This window comes from Bidens hawaiensis, unplaced genomic scaffold (genome assembly GCF_021521415.1).
Source record: "Bidens hawaiensis isolate Kalapana, Puna unplaced genomic scaffold, B.hawaiensis_p1.1 tig00018502_1, whole genome shotgun sequence".
Taxonomy (NCBI): domain Eukaryota; kingdom Viridiplantae; phylum Streptophyta; class Magnoliopsida; order Asterales; family Asteraceae; genus Bidens; species Bidens hawaiensis.
Genome location: NW_027492800.1, coordinates 172,386 through 199,823, shown reverse-complemented (window position 1 = coordinate 199,823; position 27,438 = coordinate 172,386). Strand labels below are relative to the sequence as shown.

The following is a 27,438-nucleotide window of genomic DNA, read 5'->3' as shown; positions in this document are numbered from 1 at the left end:
TGGTACCTACCGCAAACAAACCCTAAACACAAAGTCTAGAATCAAACAGTGCACCGATCAATCAATACAAAACTAATCAACCGACACACGGGGTTTATGCAATGAATCACCAAAATTTCCAGCCCTTAAACACAACCTACTTCATGTCTAAATCAAACTTTACAATAACAATATACGTCTATCGATTAATCAATCCAACAAGCTCATCAAACATTAACAATTATCATCATTCCTAGGTAGAACTAACAAGTTTAGCCGAGAATCATAATTGGACAGCCATGAATACTCAATAAAAACATCATTAAACTCATCTTAAACATCTTAACAATCATCCAACAATCAATAGCAATCATAAACAAGTCAATCTCTAACACAATTGCAAAACTATTTAATCAATTGAACAAGTAAATAATATGAAGAACAATGTAAAAGATGGAAGGATATGGAGTGATTCCGGGCTGCTCCTTGGCTGTAAAATTGATGGTGAATGATCCCGAGACTTGTTCTTGCATTCTTCTTTCTTCCCTAGCCAAAAAGACACCAAGACCTAGCTTGTAAAAAAACTTTTTTCTCTTGTTCATCTTGCCCACTGTTCCTATCGCAAACCCTCCTGCCCAAGGGTTTTTTTTTCTTTTTTATATTATAATATAATAGTAGGCTTGGGCTTTTCCAAGATGTAACAGACCGAGCCTTGAGTTTTTACTTGAAAACGTATGCGTAAAAGGCTCGTAAACTACTCCAAAAGCTCAGTTTCTTCAATCTTTCACCCATAGCCTACAAGATAAAGATTAATATGTAAAACCTATCTAAAACGAGTTAAAACACATAAAATATAATATAATACGTAGATAAAAGGTGCAGAAAATACGTGTGTTTTACAACACATCAGTGAGCAGCAACTCGAGGCTGCCACATACTCCGCTTCGGCTGTTGAAGTTGAGACCGTTGTCTGCTTCTTACACTGCCAGGTAATAAGCCGGTTTCCTAAGAATTGACATCCTGCTGATGTAGACTTGAAGTTGATTTTGCATCCTCCGTAGTCCGAATCAGTAAAAGCGGTGAGATCGAACTTATCGTCTTTGGGGTTACCATAACCCGATGTCTGGATTTCCCCTCAGATAATGTAAGATGCGGTTTATTGCCGCCAGGTGAGTCACTCGGCGACTCGATTGGTACCTAGCACACAAACAAACAGCAAACATAATATCAGGTCGCGATGCAATCAAATATATGAAAGAACCAATCATAGCACGATATAGGGTAGGATCAACGGTATCCTCCAATTCATCCGGTGATAAACTGTGACCCACGGGAAGAGGTGTTGAAGGAATTTTTCCTTCAGATATCTTGAATCGGCTGAAGAAATCGTTCACATATTTCGTCTGATGGATAAAGATCTCGGAATCAGACTTGTGAACCTGCAATCCTAAGAAAAAGTTCACCTCTCCCATCGAGCTCATCTCGAATTTGGTTTGCATCGTCTTTTCAAAATCTTTACATAATCTGTCGTTTGTCGAACCAAAAATAATGTCATCCACATAAATTTGGACGAGGAGCAAATCATCACCCACGTTTTTATAGACTAACGTACAGTTCACAGTCCCCCTTGTGAATCCACTTTCAATCAGATGGTCAGCCAATGTGCTGTACCAGGCTCTCGGAGCCTGATGTAAACCATAAAGAGGCTTGTTTAATTGATAAACATGCTCGGGAAAGTTTGGATCCTCGAAACTGGGAGGCTGCTTCACGTATACTTCTTCATGAATAGCTCCGTTTAAGAATGCCGATTTCACATCCATTTGATGAACCTTAAAATTCTTATAGGATGCATAGGCAAGAAAGATACGTATAGCCTCCTGTCGTGCTACCGGAGCATATACTTCAGTGTAGTCTATGCCTTCTTGTTGATTATATCCAAGTATGACCAATCGTGCCTTGTTTCTCATGATTACTCCGCGGTCGTCCTTTTTGCACTTAAAGACCCATTTAGTTGGAATCGCCTTCTTTACGCAATCGGGTTTATCTATTAAATTCCATACACCCATTCGTATAAACTGTTGCAGCTCCTCCTGCATAGCTTCAACCCAAGACGGTTCCTTGAGTGCCATTACGACACTTGTCGGTTCTATCTGTGATAGGAAGTAGGTGTATTGTGCGATACTGAGAATACCTGAAGAGTGCAAATCCGCATAAGCACAAACTATCGAATCCTCGGTAGGAGATACATTACGATCAACTTGATCATCACATACATTAGCTAATTGGTGTCTTGTGCGAACCCCATCGTTCACATCACCAATTATCTGTTCCTGCGGATGACTCGAATGAATCCTTAAGGAAGGATTGGCAGGGACATATACGTTATTACCCAAATTGGTAATATTTTCCTCCACTGAGTCTAAAGAGACAGTCGATGAATCATCACTAATTAGAATTGGCTCATTTGTCTCTAGAGCTTCATCTAACATAACAGACGATGTATCCACAAACTCAGCATCATCGGAAGATTCAGAAGCTTCGTTCGACGTTTCTGATACGTTAGGAGAGTCATTTACATTAACTGAAGAACACCTTGGATTCGGAAGACACTGTTCCTCCAAATAAGATCTAATGAGATCGTCAGGGACTTCTTCAGCCATTGAAGTAAACGAATTAAATAATCCATCATAATCGAACATCCAGTCGGGACCTGTACCAGTAGGTGGATTTGTATAACTTTGGCAATCAACATGATACCGTTCCTCCACACGACCCAAAGAGATATTGTAGACCCGTTTCTTAGGAGAATTGTATCCCAAGAAATACCCCTCAAAGGCTTTTTCATCAAACTTTCCAGCCTCTCTCTTCAAAACAGTACATGGACACCTGAATGGCTCCAAATACTTTAAGTTCGGCTTCTGATTATTCAGAAGCTTGTAACTCGTCTTCTTGAGCTTCTTTACAGTTAGTACGCGATTCAGTGTGTAGCATGCCGTATTCACAACTTCATTCCAAAATTGAACGGGTAGCTTCGAATCTGCGAGCATCGTTCTTGCAGCTTCAATAAGTGTACGATTCTTTCTTTCAGATACACCATTCTGTTGAGGAACATAAGGTGCACTGCATTCCCGATGAATTCCTTTCTGAATACAAAAGAAATCCAATACATTATTCCTGAATTCAGTTCCATTGTCACTACGAATTCGTCTCACTTTCATTTTGTAAAGTGATTCGATCTTTGTGATAAGATTCTGAATTAAGACAGAAGTTTGATCCTTTGATCCCATAAATAACACCCATGAGTAACGTGAGAAATCATCCGTTACTACTAAACAGTAAAAATCTACAGCAATACTGGCACCGCACCGAAGAGATCCATATGAAGTCGTTCCAGAGGAGTAACGATCGTGTTTAGTGACTTGCTTGGATGTGATTTCTTCTTTTGTTTCTCCTTCTTGCAGGCGATGCAGTGATCATTGAACTTGAAATTATTGAGGGACACACCATCCACTAAATCGTTTGACATAAGAAAGTTCATCTTTTGTAAGTGAATGTGTCCCATACGTTGATGCCAAAGAATAGAATCTTTTTCAGTAGCTTTCGATACGAAGCAAGTAGCTGAGGGTGAAACCGGTACATCATAACTCATGTCTAATATATAAATATCATTTGATCAAGGTGATCGCATGACAACCATGTCTTCAGGAATCGTGTATCCTGGTTGAAGGATGACACATTCCTTGTCGGTGAAAATAGTGGTAAATTTCTTATCACAAATCTGTGACACGCTCAACAGATTATGATCCACCTTTTCACAATAATTAACCTTTTCAAACGTCACTTTCCCGTTTGAAACCTCTCCTTCCTTCGTAATCATTCCACCATGGTTACCAGCAAACGCAACATAACCCCCTTGAATATCTTTGACGTTATTCAGAAGATCCAGGTTGCCGGTGATATGCCGAGAACATACACTATCCAATATCCATTTGTAATTAAACACGGACCAAGATGTACTCTGCACAAACAAGTAAAATGATTATTTCAAAAAGGCAGCCCAAGCCTCAGTCTTGGGCTCTCCCTTTGAAACTTTCAGAGAATATGATAACTTAACACTTGTATTTGGTACTTGAGAATAAGTGACAAGTTTCTTGTTTTTCTTCTTTAAGTATCCATCACATATTCTACCCGAATCAGTGTTTGAACAAATAGGTTGAGCACGGTCAACACATTTGTTTGATACATTAATTGATTCAATCCTAACAATTTTCCTAGGATTAACTTTAGAATACATTATGACACTTTCATCAACTTGTTTTTCTTTTGTTCTGAAATTCATATCAGTGTACTATTTAATGACACTTTGAACTCATTAACCTTTGCTTTACATTTTTTAGAAACGTGTCCCAGTTCTCCACATTTAAAACATAAACGTGAGTCTAAAGTCTTATGTAGTGATCTACTTGTTTGACTTTCAAGCACGGGTTGAGACTCAGAATCTTTAAGAGACACTTTTCTTAGTACCAACAGATGTAAATCCCTTTTTATTTTGGAAAAATTCTAGATTGGTAGAATTTGATGAATTCTCCATCCCAGATGATTTGACAAATTTTATGAGTTTAATTGTGGTGCGTTTTGTCTTTTCTTGAACATGTTTATATTTGCTTTTGTTAAATTGTTGTTCAAGTTCGGTAACTTTTGAAGTATCATCTTAAAAAACACTTTCTATCGTTTCCGGATTTAGAAGATTCAACGGAACATCCTTATCCGAAAAAACCTTTGGAAGACCTTTTAATTTAAAAATCTTTCCACTTGAAGATTTCGGTTTAGGATTAATGAATCTCATCAACTCCTCATCAGACACCAAAGGCTTGTCTGATTAAGATACATTAGATGTTACCTTAGGAATTTCTGAAGTGTTTGATGAAACACCCGAAGGCTTTGAACCAAACACTGCTTGTTCAAAATCTTCGGGTTCACACAGAATGTGATTGTCAACTGGTATATCTTTGTTTTTGACAATCTCATCTGGTTCAGTCAACTCCTCGATTGAACCATCCAATTCATTTTTGGTGAAAACACTTTTACTTTTGACATGAATTGGTTCACGAGTAGTTTCAATTGTATCAACATTTTCAGATTTAACAGTAGGCATATGTGAACATTTTTCCACATCGGGAATGCTACTGTAATCATGCTTAAAAGGAGGTGGAATTTCGACATATCCCAAACCTTTTTTTCCATTTTTCTTATGTGAATGGTTAACTTCGATTATTTCATTTAAAAGAAATGAAGAATCTCTGAATTTTCCAAGCTTATTTTTAAGTTCCGTTACTTCATTTTCAAGATTGGAAATACAGGTTCGGAGTCGAAGAATCTCCTTAAAATGTTGATCAACTTCGATGATCTTACACTGAACCTTAGCTTTAAGATCATGATTGCTTTCAGACAGTTTTTGAATTTTAAGAGTTAATTGCTCTAATAATTTTGTTTTTTGTTTGTAGCATTCATTGATCATAAAGTGATCTTTTGTGAGAGTATTGTTTTGAGTTAACGCTGCTTCAAGTTTGACTTTCAATACAACACACTCAGCACAATCAATCACTTCAGATGAAGATTCAGATACATTAGTATGAGGTTGAAAACATACCTCATCAATCTTAGCCATGCATGCATAAGATTCAACTTGATCAGGGATTGATTCAGTTTGAGAAGACAGGCTCTGATCAGTATCTATCTTAGAATCAGATGAATCTGTTCCCTCAGATACATTATAACTTCTAGCATCTTCGAATTTCTCTACTGGTTCAACGATTGCCACATTTGCTTGATTTCTCAACAGACGTTGAGACCAATCAACAACTTCATTAACCACCAGAGCTTGAGTAGCAGTAGACTTATCTTGTTCACTACCAGATACAGTCGTTTTACTCTTATCCCCACCAGATGAATTCTTCCCTGAAGATCTTTCTGAATTGCGTGGCCCAGAATATTGTTTTTTTGGCTTATCACATTCTTTGGCAAAATGGCCAAAGTCCCCGCAATTGTAACATTTCACCTTCAGTTTATCAAATCTGACCCTTTTATTCAAAGCAGGAAGATCTTTCCCAGTACGCTGCATGAATCTCTTTACTTTTCTAACAATCATAGCGATGTTCCACTTGAGATCCATTAATTCAAGATCATCCGGGTCAATTTGATCATAATCTTCATCTGTTAATTCACTTGTGACAATCTTGCTTCCAACAAGCTATTCATATGAAGTCATGAAAGCACACAAGAATGCAAACTGTTGTTCAACCTCTTGCAGATTTACTTTAGGCAAGCTTGATGATGAAGCACTTGTGTTTGCATTAGCTCCATTTGCCATAAAGCATACATTAAGAGAACAGTTTACATTAGGAATTTCTTCTTGAGATTGAGCAAAGAAAGCATTGATTGGTACAGAACTTGAAGAATGATTAGCTGGAAAGGCACCCCCATAGAGTGAAGGGTTTTGAGTTGAAGATTGCTGATTTTGATTTTCTTTCAACGAGTTTTGACATTTAATATCAAATTCCCTTTCTTCAATCTTATTGATGAATTGCACAGTTGTGAGCTCGGTGTTTCGAAAGAAACTGTTTTCTTTTAATACAAATAGAAAAGTTGAATATGAAGGAGGTAAAGCATTCTTTAGTGTATCAATCTTATCTGCTTCAGTTGGCTCAAGATTGACACTTGACATCTCCACAATCAAATGACTAAATCGATTAATCATCTCTTCAACTGGCTCGTTTTTCATCAAAATAAAATTTCTAAATTGAAATTTTACGAGCGTCTTCTTACTCTCAAGTGTGTTCCCCAAAATTCTTGTTTTCAAAGTTGTGAACAAAGAAGCACAAATCTTAATTGTACTGTATTGATGAAAAATTTGTTTCGGTAATGCCATAGTAAGAGTTGAGTAGGCTTTAGTTTCACTCTCAAAATCTTTCAATTCTTGAGTTTCATACTCTTTGAATTCCTTTGGTGTCCATCCCATGTTGTCACTGCCTACCAAAGGTGTCGCATACACGTCGTCTAGAAAACGCACACTACTACTTGGATGCACGGATCCCAAGTGAGCACGGAACCTCAGTTCCCAGCGAGCAAAGTCTGACAATTTCAACAATTTGGGACATTTGTTGTGACTTCCAATTTCATTGTCCATGGTTAGCATCTGCTGCAGTAATACATTCTGAGAGGCTAATGCATAGTAAGACATGTTTTGTGAAGCCATGATAAAACACTGGTTAAACTTCAAGGACTAAATTTGTAAAACTGTAAACTTAGACTTACTGTTCACACGAATGTGATCACAGTAACGAATGAGAAGATTAACGAATGAACAGATATTCATTAATACCTTAGCCTGAGTAACGAATGGAAGATTAACGAATAAAGTATATTCGTTAAATGAGAGTTACTCTAACGAATGAGTGATATTCGTTAAAGAGTTTAATGAATGAATGGCTTAACGAATGAGTTTTAACAAATCTGCTTGAAACGAAAGCGAATGGTTTAATGAATGAGCAGTTTGCTTTAGTGAATGGACAGGTAGGTTTAACGAATGAGCAGTTAGATCTTAACACAAATGTCTTTAACGAATGTCTTCAACTGTAACGAATCAATCTTCAAACATTAACAAATAAGTCTTCAAACATTCAAACTATTCCATTTAGTCCAGATTCGTCCATATCCGTATGTAGCATCTAAAATCTATACCAAATTGCTCGGAAATCAATTCCGAACCTCAATAAACCACTTCAAACTCACAATCAAACCAAAACAAACCTCAATCAGACGTTTCAAATATTCACGTTAACCATCATTAACGTAAACTCACAATTACAACTCAATTCAGTCCAATTTCGTACTAATCCTAACTCAAACCTCCATTCATCCTTTCAATTACTTTAATTCTAATTCTAATTACCTCTAAACAAGCTCAAATACATTTAACGAATATCCTCTGTTTCACCGGAATTCAAATTCATCATGAAACAAACAATTTCAAGTTCAATTATACAATTAGAACAACAGAAGCATCGAAGATCAGATCCCGTAGCTCTGATACCACTTGTGAGAGCATGAAACGGATCTAGATCTTGTGATTACATCGATGCTCATGTTGATTAGTTATACGATTAGGCTAGATTTACGTTAGTAGGTGTAGTGTGTGTATCGAGATGGCAATCGGACAGAGTAATGAGAGGATTCAAGGAATAATCAGAACTGTTGTAGATAGAATAAATTACAGGGGTATATATAGGAAGATGACCCTATTCGTTAAACTTAACTTAACGAATAGGTCATTCATTACAAATACTTTAACGAATAAACATGCTTAATCGTTAATACTTTAAATGATAGCGAATGGCCCTCATTCGTTATCTCATTCGTTAAACAGGGTTAACGAATGAGCTTACAATTAGACGAATGTGTTACATTCGTTACGGGGTAACGAATGTAACTTACAATAGAGCGAATGGCCTTTTAACCATATTTACATTATAACCCCTATACATTAATCTATTACATTAATAACCCTGATAAAGATCGAGACGTACAAAACATGTATTGACAAATTTTCACTTAACGCCCATGACTTAAAATTTCCTTGCCAAGCTACATGAAAGATATTTCTGGAAGTCCACAGAAAAAATGAAAGCTAATTGACCGAAGTGAGAAGCAAAAATATTCTGATAAAGACGTTCCTCAGTAATATCATCACGACTCTCGAAGTCATGCGCGGTAGCAATACCAAACCAAATACGACGAGTAGTGGGGTCCTGAGCTAAGCCTTGGCTAAACCTTGGAAATCTTAATGCCATAATGCCTTTCAAATCCTCCTAGCCATTATCCTACTGCAATAATTCTTGCTAAGAAGAACGCCCATGTCGTGGCAATTCCACCTAGAAGGTAACGAGTTACTCCTACAGCACGCCCTTGTACAATGCTTAAGGCTCTCGGCTGGATAGCAGGAGCAACTTTTAATTTATTATGAGCCCAAACGATAGATTCCACCCGAACAGGACCCCTAACCCTTCTCAAGAAGACACCTATGAATCTTTATTAAGTTCTTAAAAACACCAGAGTAATTAGACTCGCTTACGGTCGCTAAATATTTTATGATAAGTAACTCTATAAGAAATCCTACCTTACAGCGCGGAAATCAAAGGTAGTTTAAAGTATTCACTCGACTAGATAAACAAGGCTGAAAAACTAAAACTAGACAGACTCCTTATGAAGAACTAAATCTAGCAATCTTAAAAAAGCAAGACTTTTCATATAATCTATCACCTCTCAGCTATTTAGATTAGCAGCACACTTAGATCTATTTTATTTATTAATATTGTTCCTTTGGCTTTATTGCAAATCAACCATAAATTAGTCAAAAACACACAGTAGATGACCTAACAGAATCCTATTATATGACAGACAATCACCAAGGAAACTGTGAAACAATAAAATTCACCAAACAAACCTAAGCACACGTATGCATCGAATGAAAAACAAGAGACCTCTTACTTAATCATAAACCATAGCAAAAGCAAAGTCCATCATAACCTCTGTAGTTTAAGGGTTTAACTAACAACCATACTCATGAACAAACCAAAATAAATAAGTTTAAACAATAAACTCATAACGAAAACAATAAATTCAAACCAAGTAATAATGATGTTTGGATGAGTAGGTGTTGAACCCGGACACTCTCTACTTGAACCAACAACTTTCTTTCTTCTCTTTCTCTCCTTTCTTTGTGCCTTTTGTCGAACACCCAACTTCTGACTTGCGGTAGTCCAAAACCCCAAGAAAATATATATATCGGCTCCTTTGACTTGTAGGTTATATTATATGTTTTTGGAACAAAGTCAGTTAACAAAGAATGACTATTGTGGGCTTTATGACTTCATAAGTGGACCCATCAAATCTTTTATAAATCCATAATAATTTCTTGCTCACAATTCCAATTCTTTGAAGTTGCTGTCAAAACGAACGCATGTTTCTATTTTTAGCAACCAATTTTTTGTATTTAAAATTCATAATAACAGTTGAAAACAAATAGCATATAACAAGAATATAAATAATTCTGCCATGTATTACGCACGGGTTAAAAAAATTGAGTAAACAAAATAATGGGGTAAGTAATATTATTATTGAGTCGATTTACTCGTTTTAGCCCGTTGCCTCTTAAAACACATTAAATTCACGTATGAACCAGTTAATAATAATATTCAATAAAATCTTGGCTCAAAATGACTTAAAAGTATAGGGAATATTTATATAATAATACGTATATTTTCGACTACAACAAATATCCCCACACTTAAACCTTTTTCGTCCCTGAAAAAGTTATTCGCAATGGAATCATAATCGAAAAATTGATCTTAAAAACATATAGATTAATTTAAAGCTCAGATAAACGTAAAAACCATGATTGCCGATATTGTTGTCCACTTAAACCCAGCCACCAGCGTATCAAGCCCCCACGCACATTAAGCAATTTAAGATTAAGTGACATCAAAAACCTATGGGTGTCACACCTTTAGAGTTAAGATCCACCTGCCCCATCTCAAGCATAGTGAAGACAAATAAAAATAATCGAGTTGAAGCAAACTGGTTCAACATATCACCATAAGATAAGAACCCCTTAATGGTAAGAAGAAAATACACTTAGATGGATTATGGATGAGAGGTCAAGTGAGGTCGTACGAACATTACCTAAACATTATTGGACTTTGTCCTATATACTCCCTTAAAAAAATATTTATCGACTAAAAACCTCGAGTCCCAATAGTGTATCCTCAGAGTCGTCATCCCCTTGGTAACACGTAAACTCTCAGTCCCGTCTAGTATGTGCACTTTGGCCTCTTTTTATATTTTTGAGAATGCTTCTTTGGAATTTTTCTTTACATAACTTTTCTCACTTTTACTTTTTATACCAACTTTTGGAATACTTTTATTTAATTTTTTTAACATTTTTTTTATTTTTTATTTTTTATTGTGCAGTTAGACATCTTTAACATATAAATATATAACTATTAGAGTAAAGCTCGTATAAAAATTGGACATGGCGGGGCGCCACCACTTTTTATTTATTTTCATAAAACGGAGTGGCGTGCTAATTTAAAGTGCATTCAATTCTCACCACCTTAGGGTAATCAGCTTATGGTAATACTCTTTATGCCTTATCGAATATCAGCTTCACTATCCCCCTTAGGATGAGAACCCACAAAATCTAAGATTAATTAGTTTTATTATGAATATGCAATGGAAAACCTTTCAAGACTAGTTGGGCCTACCGACACATCCCAAGCTTAGTATGCTTTCTTTTATATTATCTCATATATATTAGTAGTGTGAAAAATCAATTCCCGATTATACTATTATTTTCCATTTATAGTGCAAAAAATATTCCTTAAATTCTTGGGACATTTTTCAAATTTTTTTTAGGCTTTTAATTTTTTTAATATTTTTTATTACTATTTATTTATTTATTTTTTTAAAAAAATATTAAACTACGACTCAAGTATACTATCCCCACACTTATATTTTGCATTGTCCTCAATGCAAGAATAAGGATGGAAAATAAAAATAAATCCGAAATACAAAAACTAAGACCCTAAAAATAACAACAAAAATAAATAAAAAGTACAAAGCTAGATAATGGAAATGACTTAGCTGGTAATATGTACATTAAATCAGACGCTAAATCTTCGTCCATGAATGCCCGCAAACTCCGAACGTGCTCAGCAAACAATATCACCTTCTCCCACACAAGAATGGAAGCAAAAAAACAAACAATATCTAAAAAATTATCTTATCAAATCAACCATTTGATAGATATTATGCAATTAAAGACTTTCACCAACCCGACCAACCCAGCCATAAAATATAAACATGCATAACAGCAACAAATAAATAAACAAAAAGTATACGGCTCTGCTGCTCCATCCCCACACTTGAATTTCGCATTATACTTCAAGGGGATACCCTTTTAGCTCAAATCCTTCAAAACTTCAAAAACACAAAAACTAAGAAAAAACTACAAAAGACTACGTTAGTGACTCGACAATTATACAAACTCCGCGAAACTTCCCCACACTTGAACTTTAATCAGGAGGTTTCTCTTTCACCTGTGCCCTATCTAACCCGTTCAGTTCCACCCGGTACTTGTTACACATTGAAATTTTCTCGATAGAAATGATAAATGATTTAAAAATCCTTAACAGGTCAGACCACCAAAATTTAAACTTGCCTGGCAAGAACCGGATGCATGACACGTATCGAGAAGACTAGTCATTCTTGAACTTCAATGGCTTCTTCTTTCCTGTAGACCATATTCTGATTTGCAAATTATTTCGGTTCATAGATACTCTTCTCTTCGCCTTCTCCCGTGGTTTTGATTTATGAGCAACATTTATTATTAGTGTCACGGGCCAGCTGTGATGTTCTTCTATTACCACTACGTCTATATCTTCTAATAGGGATTCAAAAATGCTAAGTCACCCTCCGAATCGAACTCACCTATTTCATCATACTCAAGCAACCCTTCTAACTCCAAATCCAAAAACTCATCCTCCTCACACAACATGTTCTCAACGTCTTCCTCAACACTGAACATTAACTCCAGTGAATCTCCCAAACCACTTCCTCCTCTATCTCTTCTTTAACACCAAACATCACGAGGAATATTATTAACTACTGTGTGTTTTTAACTCGTTCCCCGGCTATGGCGCCAAAAACTTGATGTGCTAAAAGTAGTTATTAATTTAGTAACTAAATAAACGCTAATCTAGACACTAAGTAATAATTTTAGACTTTTAACTCAACTAAAATTACTAACCGGCAAGTGAACTGGTCGACTCTAGTATATCTAAGTAAGTCCGAATATCGAACCCACGGGACTCTTTAAATTACGTACACTAGCTAAATTAGACTTACTACAGACATGACTATTTATTTATATTATTTGAGGGGGGGGGGGTTTCATAAAATACTAAGATTAAACTATTATTAAAACTAATTAATAGAACTAAAGACGACTTAACTTAGGACTCGGATTTAACTCAGGTAATGATAAACAACCACCTAGGCTAGAATCCCTAATGTATCAATTATAAAATAGTTGGAAAATGCTAACTTAAGTTATGTATCAAATAGTTATGGATCCTTATTAAGTTCTTAAAAACACTAGTGTAATTAGACTTGCTTACGGTCGCTAATTATTTTATGATAAGTACCTCTATAAGAAATTCTACCTTACAGCGCGGTTATCAAACGTAGTTTAAAGTATTCACTCGACTAGATAAACAAGGCTGAAAAATCGAACCTAGACGGACTCCTTATGAAGAACTAAATCTAGCAATCTTAAACAACCAAGACTTATCATATAATCTATCACCTCTCAGCTATTTAGATTAGCAGCACACTTAAATCTATTTGATTTATTAATATTGTTCCTATGGCTTTATTGCAAATCAACCATAAACTAGTCAAAAACACACAGTAGATGACCTAACAGAATCCTATTATATGACAGACAATCACCAAGGAAACTGTGAAACAATAAAATTCACCAAACAATCCTAAGCACACATATGCATCGAATGAAAAACAAGAAACCTCTTACTTAATCATAATCCATAACAAAAGCAAAGTCCATCATAACCTCGGTAGTTTAAGGGTTTAACTAACAACCATACTCATGAACAAACCAAAATAAATAAGTTTAAACAATAAACTCATAACGAAAACAATAAATTCAAACCAAGTAATAATGATGTTTGGATGAGTAGGTGTTGAACCCGGACACTCTCTACTTGAACCAACAACTTTCTTTCTTCTCTTTCTCTCCTTTCTTTGCGCTTTTTGTCGAACACCCAACTTCTGACTTGCGGTAGTCCAAAACCCCAAGAAAATATATATATCGGCTCCTTTGACTTGTAGGTTATATTATTTGTTTTTGGAACAAAGTCAGTTAACAAAGAATGACTATTGTGGGCTTTATGACTTCATAAGTGGACCCATCAAATCTTTTATAAATCCATAATAATTTCTTGCTCACAATTCCAATTCTTTGAAGTTGCTGTCAAAACGAACGCATGTTTCTCTTTTTAGCAACCAATTTCTTGTATTTAAAATTCATAATAATAGTTGAAAACAAATAGCATATAACAAGAATATAAATAATTCTGCCATGTATTACGCACGGGTTAAAAAAATGAGTAAACAAAATAATGGAGTAAGTAATATTATTGTTGAGTCGATTTACTCGTTTTAGCCCGTTGCCTCTTAAAACCCATTAAATTCACATACGAACCAATTAATAATAATATTCAATAAAAACTTGGCTCAAAACGACTTAAAAATATAGGGAATATTTATATAATAATACGTATATTTTCGACTACATCATCCTTCTAGAATCCCTAATCATTACATAATGAATGACAAAACAAAAACAAATACAAGTGTAGTCTTCAAGCATGATATCTATCTTGCTCGAGCAGACTTGTTATGCACTGTATGCTCGATGAGTTGCTTCGAGCATACTTGTTAGAAATTATTCTCCTCTAGCACACTTCATTCTTCTTGACAAAACCTTGCTTTGCTCGAGATTGTCCTTCGAGCAAACCTATTCATCTTGATATCTTCAATTCTGTCTTGAACTTATTAGCAATCTTCATGATGCTCGGATGTGAATCTTGCTCGGAACTGAACTATGCTCGAAGTCTATACTTCGTAGCATTGACATCCTCTTATTGCATCCATGCTCGTCACCAATGTGCTCGGACATCATGTGCTCGAATCACTTGGCTAAAACTTAAATGATCAAGCTGTTTGCTCGATTGGCAATCAATGCTTGATAGAAGAACACTCTTGCTCAGAGAAGTGTAGCTTGCTTGAAGCCTTCAACACTTAGAAGAATACGCTGAAAGACCATGCTTAAGGTAGTAAACCATGCTCGATGACCTAGGCTTGCTCGAATTCCATACTTAGCCGTTTTCTAGAGGAGGTTAAGAAGATCCCAACTTCCTTGTAAATATCCGACTCAACATAGGTTGAGATTAGGGGTCTTTATATAGGAAAAATCAAGCCCAAACCCTAATTTCCGTATGGAAGCTTCTGGAAGGTACCCCACCGCGCCGCATGGTGGGCTTTGGCCTCCACACCGTGCGGCGCTCCGGATGAACGCTGGGGGGGAGGGGGAACCGGTCCTGTTCGATTCTGATTGGATCCGATTCGTTTCCTGATGGTCCGGTTCTCCGGTTCAGCTCTTTTTCGCTCATTTTTCGCCCTCTTTTCACCAAAATTAAAACCCGGAACCTAAAATATAAAAAGATGTTAGTAGTATACAAATCTTAAACAAAACAAACAAAACTAATAAAATATTAAATAAAATGTACACGGGATTAATGTATATTAAACGTTATATCAAATATCCCCACACTTATTCTTTTTTCGTCCCTAAAAAATTCTCATTGCAATGGGGTCAAAATTGAAGAAATACAGTCTTAAAAACATATAGGTTATCTTAATTAATTACAGAGAACACAAAAACCGCGATTGCCAATATTGTTGTCCACTTAAACCCAACCGCCGACATATCAGACCCCTAATCATGTTAAACATTAAGTTCAAGTTAACACTCAGTCTAAGGGTCTCACACCTAGAATCACACATCCCTAATTTGTTTCAGGCATGTAAAAGCAAAGAGAAATCCAAAAAAGATTTTATTCTACCAGTTCAACTATTAAAATTTAACTTCATAAATAAATATTGAATTATTAGAGCAATTTTATATTTCAACATAATTTAGACGTCACCCGTGGATGTTCTCACCGCGGTTGCTAGCCCAGTGAGAAGCATTTAAGTTGTTGGTCATTTACTCATGAACGTTCTTTTAATCCTCACCTAGAGGCCTATCAGTCAAGCTGCCAACTCGAAAGAAAACACATAGGTTGTTGGATTTTATTTATTATTTTTTTATTATCGATCCTCATCCATAGATGTCATCTCCAAGTCACTATTACAGAGGGAGACACATTAAATTATTGGATCATTTTCAACTTTTTATATATTTAATTTATATGCTCACTACTTATGTATATGAAATCAAATTTTAAGATTTACAAGGCTTTAACCTACACTGGTGCTTAAACATTACCTTAGACGTTTCAGTTTTTCTATTTTCCTAAGATGAGAACCCACAAGATTTAATGATTTCATTATAGGTATATTTATTACATTCTCAAAAGCCTTTCACTATCAGTTGGGCCTACCGACACATCTCAAATTAAGTGCGTTCCTGTATTTATTATATCTTGTTATTAGTAGTTTGAAAAACCGATTCCCAATAAGTATCCTAATCTCTCATTTAAACGCAAAAAGAAACAAAATCAAGGGACATTTTTCAAAACTTTTTTTTTAATATAGATAACAAAACAAATTAAAGACATGTGTTCCTATCCCCACACTTAAAATTTTCATTGTCCTCAATGAAGGAACGGAAACACAACTCAAAATTTCAAAAACAAAATAAAACCTAAAAATACAAAAATAAATAAGACCAAAACAAAGAAAAAATTTTAAAAACTAAAAGCATAGTAAGAAGGAAAAGACTTAGCTGGTAATATGCGAGTGAAATATGACACTAAAGCCTTCTTCCATAAATGCTCCGAACGTGCTCCGCAACCAGTAGCATCCTTTCTCTCGTACACGAACGGAAGTGGCAGAAACAAACAATATCTAAAAATTCATCTTATCAACCTGATAGATATTAATCATTCAAAGTATGTAACCAGATCATCCAACCCAACCAATAAAAATGAATAAAAGCAGCAAATAAATAATTAAAAAAGTATATGGCCTGCTGCTTCATCCCCACACTTGAATGTTGCATTATACTTCAAGGGTATCTTCAATCTCACACTATCTTCCTTCAAAACTTCTAAAACTTAAAAATAAATAAAAACTACAAAAACCTACGTTAGTGACTCAAGGAAAAATAAAAATAAAATAGATATAAAAATAAGAAAGAATATACAAACTCTACACTTGAGTTTTCACTCAAGAACCACTTATGACAATCAGTGCGACGGATCGAGAGGAGTTTCCTCCATCTCGATTGATTATTCCAGTCCTCCAAGATAGTGTTTCAAACGTAACCGTTTACCTTCCAAGATGTTCCATTATCCGGATTCTACAACTCTACCACTCCAAACGGGAAAATTTCCTTCACCAAGTATGGTCCCGTCCACTTCGATCTCAGCTTTCCTGCGAACAAATTCAAACGAGAGTTAAATAACAATACCTTATTGCCTTTCTTGAACTCTTTGACGCCTTTCAATCATCGATCGTGTAGGGCTTTTGTCTTTTCTTTGATGTTCAATGATCAAGAGTATGCCGCATCCCGGAGCTCCTCCAACTCATGAATCTGAAAATTCCATTTCTTCGTGGCCGCGGTAAGATCGGCATTCTCTGTCTTCAATGCCCAATAATCACGATGCACCAACTCAACCGGAAGATGACAAGATTTACCATAAACAAGCATAAACGGTGTAGTACCCAATGGAGTCTTATATGCGGTTCGGAATGCCCATAATTCATCATCTAACTTCTCTGACCAATCTTTCCGACTAACCCCGACCGTCTTCTCCAAGATCCTCTTCACCCCTCGATTTGCATTCTCGACTTGACCATTCGTTTGAGGGTGATAGGCCGTAGAGGTACGATGAGTAACCCCATAACGAGCCAATGCTTTCTCCATGATGTTATTACAAAAATGGGTTCTCCGATCACTAATGATAGCTCTCGGAGTACCGAAACGAGTAAACAGCTTCTTAAAAAATTTCACAACAACCCGTGCATCATTGGTAGCCAACGGTTGGGCTTCCACCCACTTTGACACATAATCAATAGCTACCAAAATATACTTATTACCGTTCGACGTAGGAAATGGTCCCATGAAATCGACGCCCCAAACATCAAAGATTTCAAGAATTTGTATGGGGTTTTAAGGTATCTCATTCTTGGAGGAAATATTACTTGTTCTTTGGCATGCATCACAAAGCTTCACAAACTCTTCAGCATCTTTAACAACCGTCAGCCAATAAAAACCACTATCAAACACCTTTTGTGCGGTAGCATGCGCACCATGATGACCTCCAGTCAACCCCTTGTGAACATGCTTGAGAATATCCCAACCTTCCTCCTTCATCACACATCTCCTCAGAATCCGATCACCACCAATTTAAACAAAAATGGGTCATCCCACACATACCTATGAACATCCCGGAAGAACTTCCTCTTTTGTTGTGTAGTCATACCCTCCAACACAAAACCCTAAGCCAAATAATTAGCAAAATCAGTGAACCATGGCATACCTTGCTTCTCAGCCACAACAAAATCGATCGAATCGTGAAGAAATGTAACTCCAATCTCCTCCTCACGCAACTCTTCTCTCTTCGGATCTTATAAATAGGATAAATGATCGACCGCTACGTTTTTCGTACCCCTGTTATCATTAATCTCGATGTCAAACTCGGAGTGTAAAAGAATCCACCGTATAAGATGAGGCTTCGCGTCTTTCTTTTGAAAGAGGAAACGCAAGGCCGCATGATCGGTAAAAACGGTGGTCTTCGAAAGTATGAGATAAGAGCGGAACTTGTCGAATGCAAACACGAAGGCTAAAAGTTCCTTCTCGGTGGTGGTGTAGTTCTCTTGATCATCGTTCAACGTCTTGCTGGCATAATAGATGGGTGAAAATGTTTATCTCGCCTTTGCCCCGAAACATCTCCAACCGCATAGACGCTAGCATCACACATGAGCTCAAACAGCAAGCTCCAATCGGGAGAACAAAGAATGGGTGCACTTACGATCTTCCCTTTCAAAAACGTGAACGCCTTGACACACTCATCATAAAAAACAAACGGTACATCTTTCTCGAGGCGTCGGGTCATCGGGCGAGTAATTTTTGAAAAGTCTTTGATAAACCGCCAATAAAATCCCGCATTCCCCAAAAAACTCCTAATCACCTTCACATTCGTTGGTGGAGGAAGTCTACTTATAGTATCAATCTTTGCCGGATCCACCTCAATACCGTCTCTCGAGATCTTATGACCCAACACGATCCCCCCATCACCATAAAATGGCACTTTTCCCAATTCAGCATCAACTTCGTTTCAATACACCTTCTCAACATCTTCTCAAGATTAGCCAAACAGTGATCAAAAGAATTATCGTAAACCGAAAAATCGTCCATAAACACCTCCATGGACGTCTTTATTATATCCTGAAAGATGGCCACCATATAACTCTGAAAGGTGGCCGGAGCGTTACATAGTCCAAACGGCATGCGACGGTATGCAAACGTGCCATAGGGACATGTAAAAGTCGTCTTCTCTTGGTCTCCCGGTGCAATGGGAATTTGAAATTAACCCGAAAAACCATCAAGAAAACAATAAAACTACTGACCTGCCAAACGCTCCAACATGTGATCAATAAACGGAAACATGAAGTTGTCCTTCTGAGTGGCATCATTCAATCGCCGATAATCAATACATACTCGCCAACCGGTAACCGTCCGAGAAGGGATAAGCTCATTCTTCTCGTTCATCACTACGGTCATACTTCCTTTCTTCGGAACAACTTGGGTCGGGCTCACCCATGGGGAACTAGAAAGCGGGTAGATCATCCCGGCATCCATCAACTTCAATACCTCCTTCACCACCTCTTGCATTTTCAGACTAAGGTGCCTTTGTGGTTGCACCACCGGTTTGTACTCATCCTCCATTAAAATCCGATGCGTGCAATAAGCGGGGCTAATACCTTGAATATCGGACAATCTCCATGCAATCGCCCTTATGCAACTTCAAAACGTCAACTTGGAAGACACAATAACGGGCAAGTTCGAGCCCTCATCAAGATACGTATACTCTAAGTGTGCCGGGAGAACTTTCAACTCCAACGTAGCGGGTTTCTCCACAGAACCCGCCTCACTCTCACAACTAATCTCATTGACTTCTATCCTCTCGGGCAGCCCCGAAATCTCAGCCAACTCATCACAAACCGAATCGTCCTCACACGACTTATCCTCAACCAAATCGTCACAATCAACCAAACCATTACTTCCCACGAGATCCGCACCACAAATATAATCGAAACAACTCTCAATACCTGCAATAAACGAGTTAATAAAATAAACTGAGTGGGCATGGACCACTGCTATCATCTTGATCACTCGGATGCCTCATTGACTTCACAACATCATAAGTAACATTCTCATCACCAACTCGAAGTGTGATCTTCCCATCATACACATCGATGAGTGCCTTTGCGGTTCGTAAAAATGGACGAGCTAGAAGAATTGGGACCTTCTCGTCGGCCTCCATGTCGAGCACCACAAAATCTATCATGAACACAAACTTATCAACCTTCACTAGCAAATTCTCGATAATACCTCACGGATACTTGACCGAACGATCGGCCAACGACAAGGACTTGCGAGTCGGTGTAAACTCGCCCAATTCCAACTTCTCGTACAAAGAATATGGCATCAAATTAATAGTCGCCCCCAAATCCGCCAAATGCATGGCTCATCGCTTCACTACCAAACAGACACGGAATCGTGAACACTCCCGGATCTGATAACTTCTCAGGTACGCGGTTCAACACTACCACCGAACAGTCTCCCATAAGGGGAATCGATGAAACCTCCCCCAACCTTTCCTTCCTCTTCAATGGGTCCTTCAAAAACTTTGCGTATTTCGGCATGTGTTGGAGTGCTTCCATGAACGGGAGATTAATCTTCAACTATCAGAACATGGCGAGAAAGTGCCCATACTCCCGCGTGTATTTTTGATGTTTTATGCGAGTGGGATACGGGATACGAGAGTGGTCAATCATAGGTGATGGCCGGACTTCAACCGGCTTCTTCTCTACTGGCGGTGCAACTGGTGCGGTGTTATGTACTTTGCCCAGTACATCCATCTCAATCTCTTCATCCATCACCTCCTCATCTTCAACTTCAACCTCACTCCTTCTTACCTCGAGACCCAAAACCCTGCCGCTACGAGCAGTAATCGCCTTTAGTTGAGCGGCCGGATTATGGTGAGTAGAACCTGAAAACTGTCCCAAGGGTCTCTCATCCAATAATCGAGCAATATCGCCAATGGACCTTTGCATGTCGAGTAGAGCCGATTGTTGATTCTTAAAAAGCAGGTTATGATCGGCAAGAGTCTTTTGAGTAACTTGATCTCTAGTAAGGATTTGCTGCATCATCTCGTCCGACTTTTTACTCAGATCTGGCCCATTACCCGAACTTTGATCATTAGAACCTCCATTGTCATACTGACCTTGATTTTGGTTATAGGGAGCTTAGAAACCAGGTGGCCCACCGATCGGGCGCTAGTTCGAGTTATCTTGCCCTTGATTCTGGTTCTGATTCTTGTAGTTGTTCCACTTCTGATTGTTGTTGTTGTAGGCATTAGGGAACCTGTTCTGACCAGCCACAAAATCAACATCTTGATTGTTCATCAACGGACACTCCGGCGTACCATGACCACCCCTACACATCTCACACTTATCCACCTTAGACTTTAACTCTTTTATCTCTCAAGTAAGATTCTCCAATGCAGCAGCCATACCAGTATCTAGATTAACCTGGTGTACACCTCGAGCAGATGAGGATGTAATGGTGACGGGATAGGAATTCCCGCCACATGGCTTCTGTCCATACTCCTATTGTGCGAAACATTCAAACATCTCGTTACACTCGGTTACATTTTTTCTGTTCATCCAATTACCCCTAGCAGCTGTCTCTAACCTAGCTTGAGCCTCATAAGTAAGCCCATTGTAAAACTTCTAAATAAGGGCCCAAGGTGTGAGCCCATGTTGTGAACAACAGGAAAGCAGATTCTGAAAGCGCTCTCAAGCTTGGTAATATGGCTCATCCGGCTCCATGTGAAAGGAGTGGATCTGATCACGAAGGCGAGACGCTTTAGTAGGTGGAAAAGTACTTCCTAATGAATGCATTGCGAGTGCCTCCCAAGTAGTGAATGCTCCAGTAGGTTGCGAATCGAGCCATGTGGCGGCACGACCTGAAAGTGAAAACGGGAACAAATGAAGGAAGATCGCATCCTCATTAGCACCTTGCAAATTGAATGTTTTGAAGACACGAGTAAGCCGGTGCATCTTCATCATCACGGCCATGGAACTGGTGTTGTTGGGTGATGTGGGCCATGATATAGGATGGGCTTTGCCATGAGTTAGGGTTATCAATATCGGGAGTGATAATGGGTGAGTGATCTCCATGGAACCCTTCGAAAGCTTGTTGGTACACAGTGCGGTTATTTTCGACTATTGGGATGTTTCTGGGACTTGGTGGTGGTGAACTTGCGGGTGTTGACTTTGGTGAAGTATCTATGGTGATCGGTTGCTTTTCTGACGATGACGAACTTTCCTCGGACTTCAACGGAATAGGTCCAAAGCAATCTAACGGCGGTCCTTGCGAACGAAGATGTGACATATACCTACAAAATGCACAAGACCCAGTAAGTAGTTTCTAATAAAACGAAAATAAGAATAAAAATAATAAAATATAAACTAACAATTAAAAACAAACTAGACTTAATTAGACTTCTACTACTCAAACAAAACGTAAAGCAAAATAAGTATCACGTATGTAGCAAGTAGGTCCAATCAAAGCTAATAACGCAATTGCCAAGAGTCCTCAGCAACGGCGCCAAAAAACTTGATGTGCTAAAAGTAGTTTAATAATTATTAACTAAATTAACTAAAAATAAACACTAAGTAATACTCTAGACTCTCTAAACTCGACTAAACTACTAACCGGCAAGTGAAACTATCGACTCTAGTAAAGCTAAGTAAGTCCGGATATCGAACCCACGAGACTCTCTAAATTAAGTTTATTAGCTAATTAAACTCAACTACAAACACGACTAATTAATTTATAATTATTATGTAAGGCCCCGTTCCTAGTAACCCTACTTTGGTGTTGGATTTACTCACAAACATAGTTCTAAAATCAGAGTTAATTAAAACTTTTCGCGGAATACTTAACACTTCATTCATTACATCACAAAACCTAAAATCTTGTCTTAACAAAAGTTAACTTGTCATAAAACATAACATAATAATTCATAACATTCTTTTCCAAGATGCCAGTATTCCAGTCCCTGCCACGTGCCATCCTTAAGCTAGCTCCCTCAATCTATTTACCTGCGTGCATACTAAAAGTCAGCTACGCTAAGTGAGTTCTATTTAATCATTCAACATACACTACATTCGCAATCGTACACATACGTGTCTAAAGACACGTATTCATACTTTACTTACTATCATTTCTTTCATACGTACATACGTAGAGACATTCAATCGATCTCTCATACTTTCTTTCATAATTCCCTATGGTATACCATAGGCTATTCTATCTCTACCATCCCAGAAATTATTAGGGTCTGGTTCCTTCTGTCTCAGATATTATTAGGGTCTGGTCCCTTCTGCCTCAGATATTAATAGGGTCTGGTCCCTTCTGTCTCAGATATTATTAGGGTCTGGTCCCTTCTGTCGCAGATATTATTAGGGTCTGGTCCCTTCTGTCTTGAATAATCATACATGTCTCGTCACTCTATCATACATTCATTTTCATACATGCATACTATACATATCTTCTAGTCATGTATATACATATATATACATATTCATTCGTATAAACATTTCATAATAACATTCAATACTTAGTCATACATATATCATACACATATCATACCCTTACCACTTAAGGTAAGTGTATTAACAACTATCACATAGGAGTATGCACACAGCCCCAAAAACATAACAGATAAACGGGCTAGAAACTCACTCGGGTCTTGTTTCTCTCTGAGTTAAGTGCAATACCTTTCCTTTGCTGAGCACGGCTAACTGTGTAACAATTATAAGTATTAATCAACTACTTCTAAGTCATACTTCTAGATTAACGAAACCCTCAACTAACGGGGGTCCGGGGGCAGCGCCCCTGGTAGCGGGGTCTAGGGGCCGCCCCTAGCAGGGTCCAAGGGGCAGAGCCCCTGGCTGGGGTTGAGCTGGGGTCCAAGGTCATTAACAATCCTTTAACAAAAACGCATCAGAAAATGGATTTCATGAAATTTCGCATGAAAGAATTTCGCTTGGAAGAATTTCGCTTCGCATGGAATTTCGCTTCACATGACTTTTTCGCTTCGCATGACTTTTTCACTTCGCATGACTTTTTCGCTTCGCATGGTTGTGCGATGCGAAATATCAATTTCGCTTCGCATGGCTATGAGATGCAAAATCGACTTATGCGAAAATATCTCCTTTTCTTCATTTTTGCCATTTTAAGCCAAATTACTCCGTGAGTCTTCCTTAGGACCCGATTTTACCCTTTTTATGGGTTTTGGGTCATACCAACTTTGTATACCCGAGTTTATGAGGTCCGAACATCACCTTTTTGTCATGCAACACACCCGTGAGGTTATAACTCACCAACTTTATGTTTTTCTTACATCTTACAACCCGGTCTACTAAGATATCAGTTTGCATACCGGAACCGACCATAAAACTTAACCTTTTTAAGCCAAAAATCACCTTTTTCTTCGGGTTGGGTTCAGAATGAACAGTACGTAGATCTGGACGTCTTCTTGATGTTTGAAGACACTTGAACACCAAGATCTTCCTTGCTTTAGCCCGGATTCGGATTCGGGTCTTGAGAGAAAATGTGTGTGTTCTTGAGTGTATGTGTGTGTGGTGGAAGGAAAGAAATGGTGAAAAGGGTGGAGGGGTTGTGTTTATATAGGGGGTTTTGGGCCCCACAACCCACTCACAATTCCTAATCTAGATATTATCCAAACATTCACCCATACAATCAACTTAACGGCACACACGTAACAATAAATTCTCTTTTATTTAGTAATCTCGATATATGGATGTTACAAGTATACCCTCCTTAAAAGAGGTTTCGTCCCCGAAACCTAACTATTACTTAAACAAATCAGGGTAAAACTTGCACATTTCTTCTTCAACTTCCCAAGTAGCATCTGATCCTTTACGATGCTTCCATATCACTTTCACTAGGGGAATAACCTTGCGTCGAAGCTGTTTCTCCTAGAGGTCGACTATCTCAATGGGCTGCTCGACATAGTTTAAACTGTTCATCCACCTCGATGTCCAGTAGTGGCACATGGGATGCGTCGTCGGCTAGACATTTTCTCAAGTGAGAAACATGAAAGGTAAAGTGAATTCCTTCCAGTTCATCGAGTAGATCAAGCTTGTAAGCCACTTCGCCCACACGGGCCACGATCTTGAACGGTCCAATGTACCTCGGACTCAACTTCCCTCTCTTTCTGAAACGAATAATCCCCTTCCAAGGCGAGACCTTAAGCATCACGTGGTCTCCAACATTAAACTCAATCGGTCGTCTCTGCTTATCGGCATATGCCTTCTGGAGATCTTGAGTAGCTTTTATCCTTGCCTTGATCTGATCAAACCTCGAAGAGGTTTCTTGTACAACTTCTAGACTTCCAATCTCTTTCTGACCGATTTCTCCCCCAACACACGGGAGTTCTGCAACGTCTTCCATACAACATCTCGAACGGTGGCATACCAATACTTGAATGGTAGCTGTTGTTGTAAAAGAATTCTGCCAAGTGCAAATGATCATCCCAACTTCCTCCAAAGTCTAACACACATGCACGTAGCATATCCTCAAGGGTTTAGATAGTCCTTTCAGACTCCCCATTAGTTTAAGGATGATACGCCGTGCTGATGTTCAGTCTTGTTCCTATCGCTTCGTGGAACTTCTTCCAAGATCTTGAAGTAAAGCGGGTATCTCTGTCGGACATGATCGACAACGGCACTCCATGCTTCACCACAACTTCCTTAACGAACATATCGGCTAACGTTTCTGACGAGATAGCCTCTCGTACAGGCAAAAAGTGAGCGCTCTTCGTCAAACGGTCCACAATCACCCATATGGTATCATGATTCTTAGCTGTACGCGGTAGCTTAGTTATGAAATCCATGGTGATGTGTTCCCATTTCCATTCGGGTATCTCCAACGGCTGCATCTTTCCATACGGTTTCTGGTGTTCTGCTTTGACTTGCAAGCAAGTTAAGCACTTGCTGACATAATCTACCACTTCATTCTTCATACCCGGCCACCAATAGTCTCTCTTCAGGTTTTGATACATCTTTGTGGATCCTGGATGAATCGAGTATCGAGACTTATGGGCCTAGTCTAGGATTCGACTTCTAAGATTTTCATGTCGAGGAATCCACATTCAATCAAATCGGGTCTTTACCCCATGAGTATTATCTATTAACTCGTTCTGCTGCCCAAAAATCCTTTCTTTCTTCATCAACCCTTCATCTACCAACACTTCTAACTGCACCTTGTTGATTTCTTCAAAGAATTATGAGTTGATGATCAACTTATAAGACTTCACTGTTACGATAACCTCTGCGTTCTTATGTCTTAAGGCATCAACGACCCTATTAGCCTTTCCCGGATAACACTTGATCTCACAGTCATAATCCTTGATCAGTTCTAACCATTTTCTCTGCCTCATAGTCAATTCTTTCTGCTCAAAGAAGTACTTCAAACTCTTATGATATGTATAGATGGTACACTTAGCACCGTACAAGTAATGTCTCCAAATCTTGAGAGCATGCACTACAGCTGCTAATTCTAGATCATGCGTTGGGTATGTACTTTCGTGAACTTTTCAGCTGTCTAGACGCATAGGCTATAACCTTACCTCGTTGCATCAACACGCAACCTAACCCTTGATGTGAAGCATCAGTACAGACTACCAAAGCCTCCTCCTCATAGGGTAGAACAAGGATTGGAGCCTGCGTGAGTCTTGTCTTCAATTCCTCGAACGCTTCTTCTTGGAGCTTACCCCAAGCAAACACTACAGCTTTCGGGTCATACCGGTCAACGGTGCGGCTATCTTGAAGAAGTCCGGAATGAATCTCCTATAATAGCCAGCCAACCCAGGAAACTGCGTATTTCTGTTGGGTTTTGCGGCGTCTTCCAACTCTTTATCACTTCAATCTTCGTCGGGTCCACAGTAATCCTTTCAGGATTTATTATGTGACCTAGAAACTGCACTTCTCGTAACTAGAACGAACACTTTGGGAACTTAGCGTACAGTTTCTCAACCTTCAATACTTCCAACACTTCTCTCAAATGCTTGGCATGGTCAGACTCGCTCTTCGAGTAAATCAATATATCGTCAATGAAGACGATAACCGACTTATCCAACATCGGCCGGCATACCCTATTCATCATATCCATAAATGCTGTAGGAGCATTGGTTAGTCCAAACGACATCACGAGGAACTCGTAGTGTCCATACCGCGTCCAAAACGTTGTCTTAGGGATGTCTGCCTCCTTTA

The 27,438-nt window shown here is 38.3% G+C and overlaps 1 pseudogene across 1 annotated transcript in view; it reads right to left on the bottom strand.

Annotated features, from left to right (window-relative positions):
- The window catches only part of LOC143556274 (stress-related protein-like), a 271,130-nt pseudogene that overhangs the window by 160,359 nt on the left and 83,333 nt on the right, over positions 1-27,438 (bottom strand). The window lies entirely within an intron of this gene.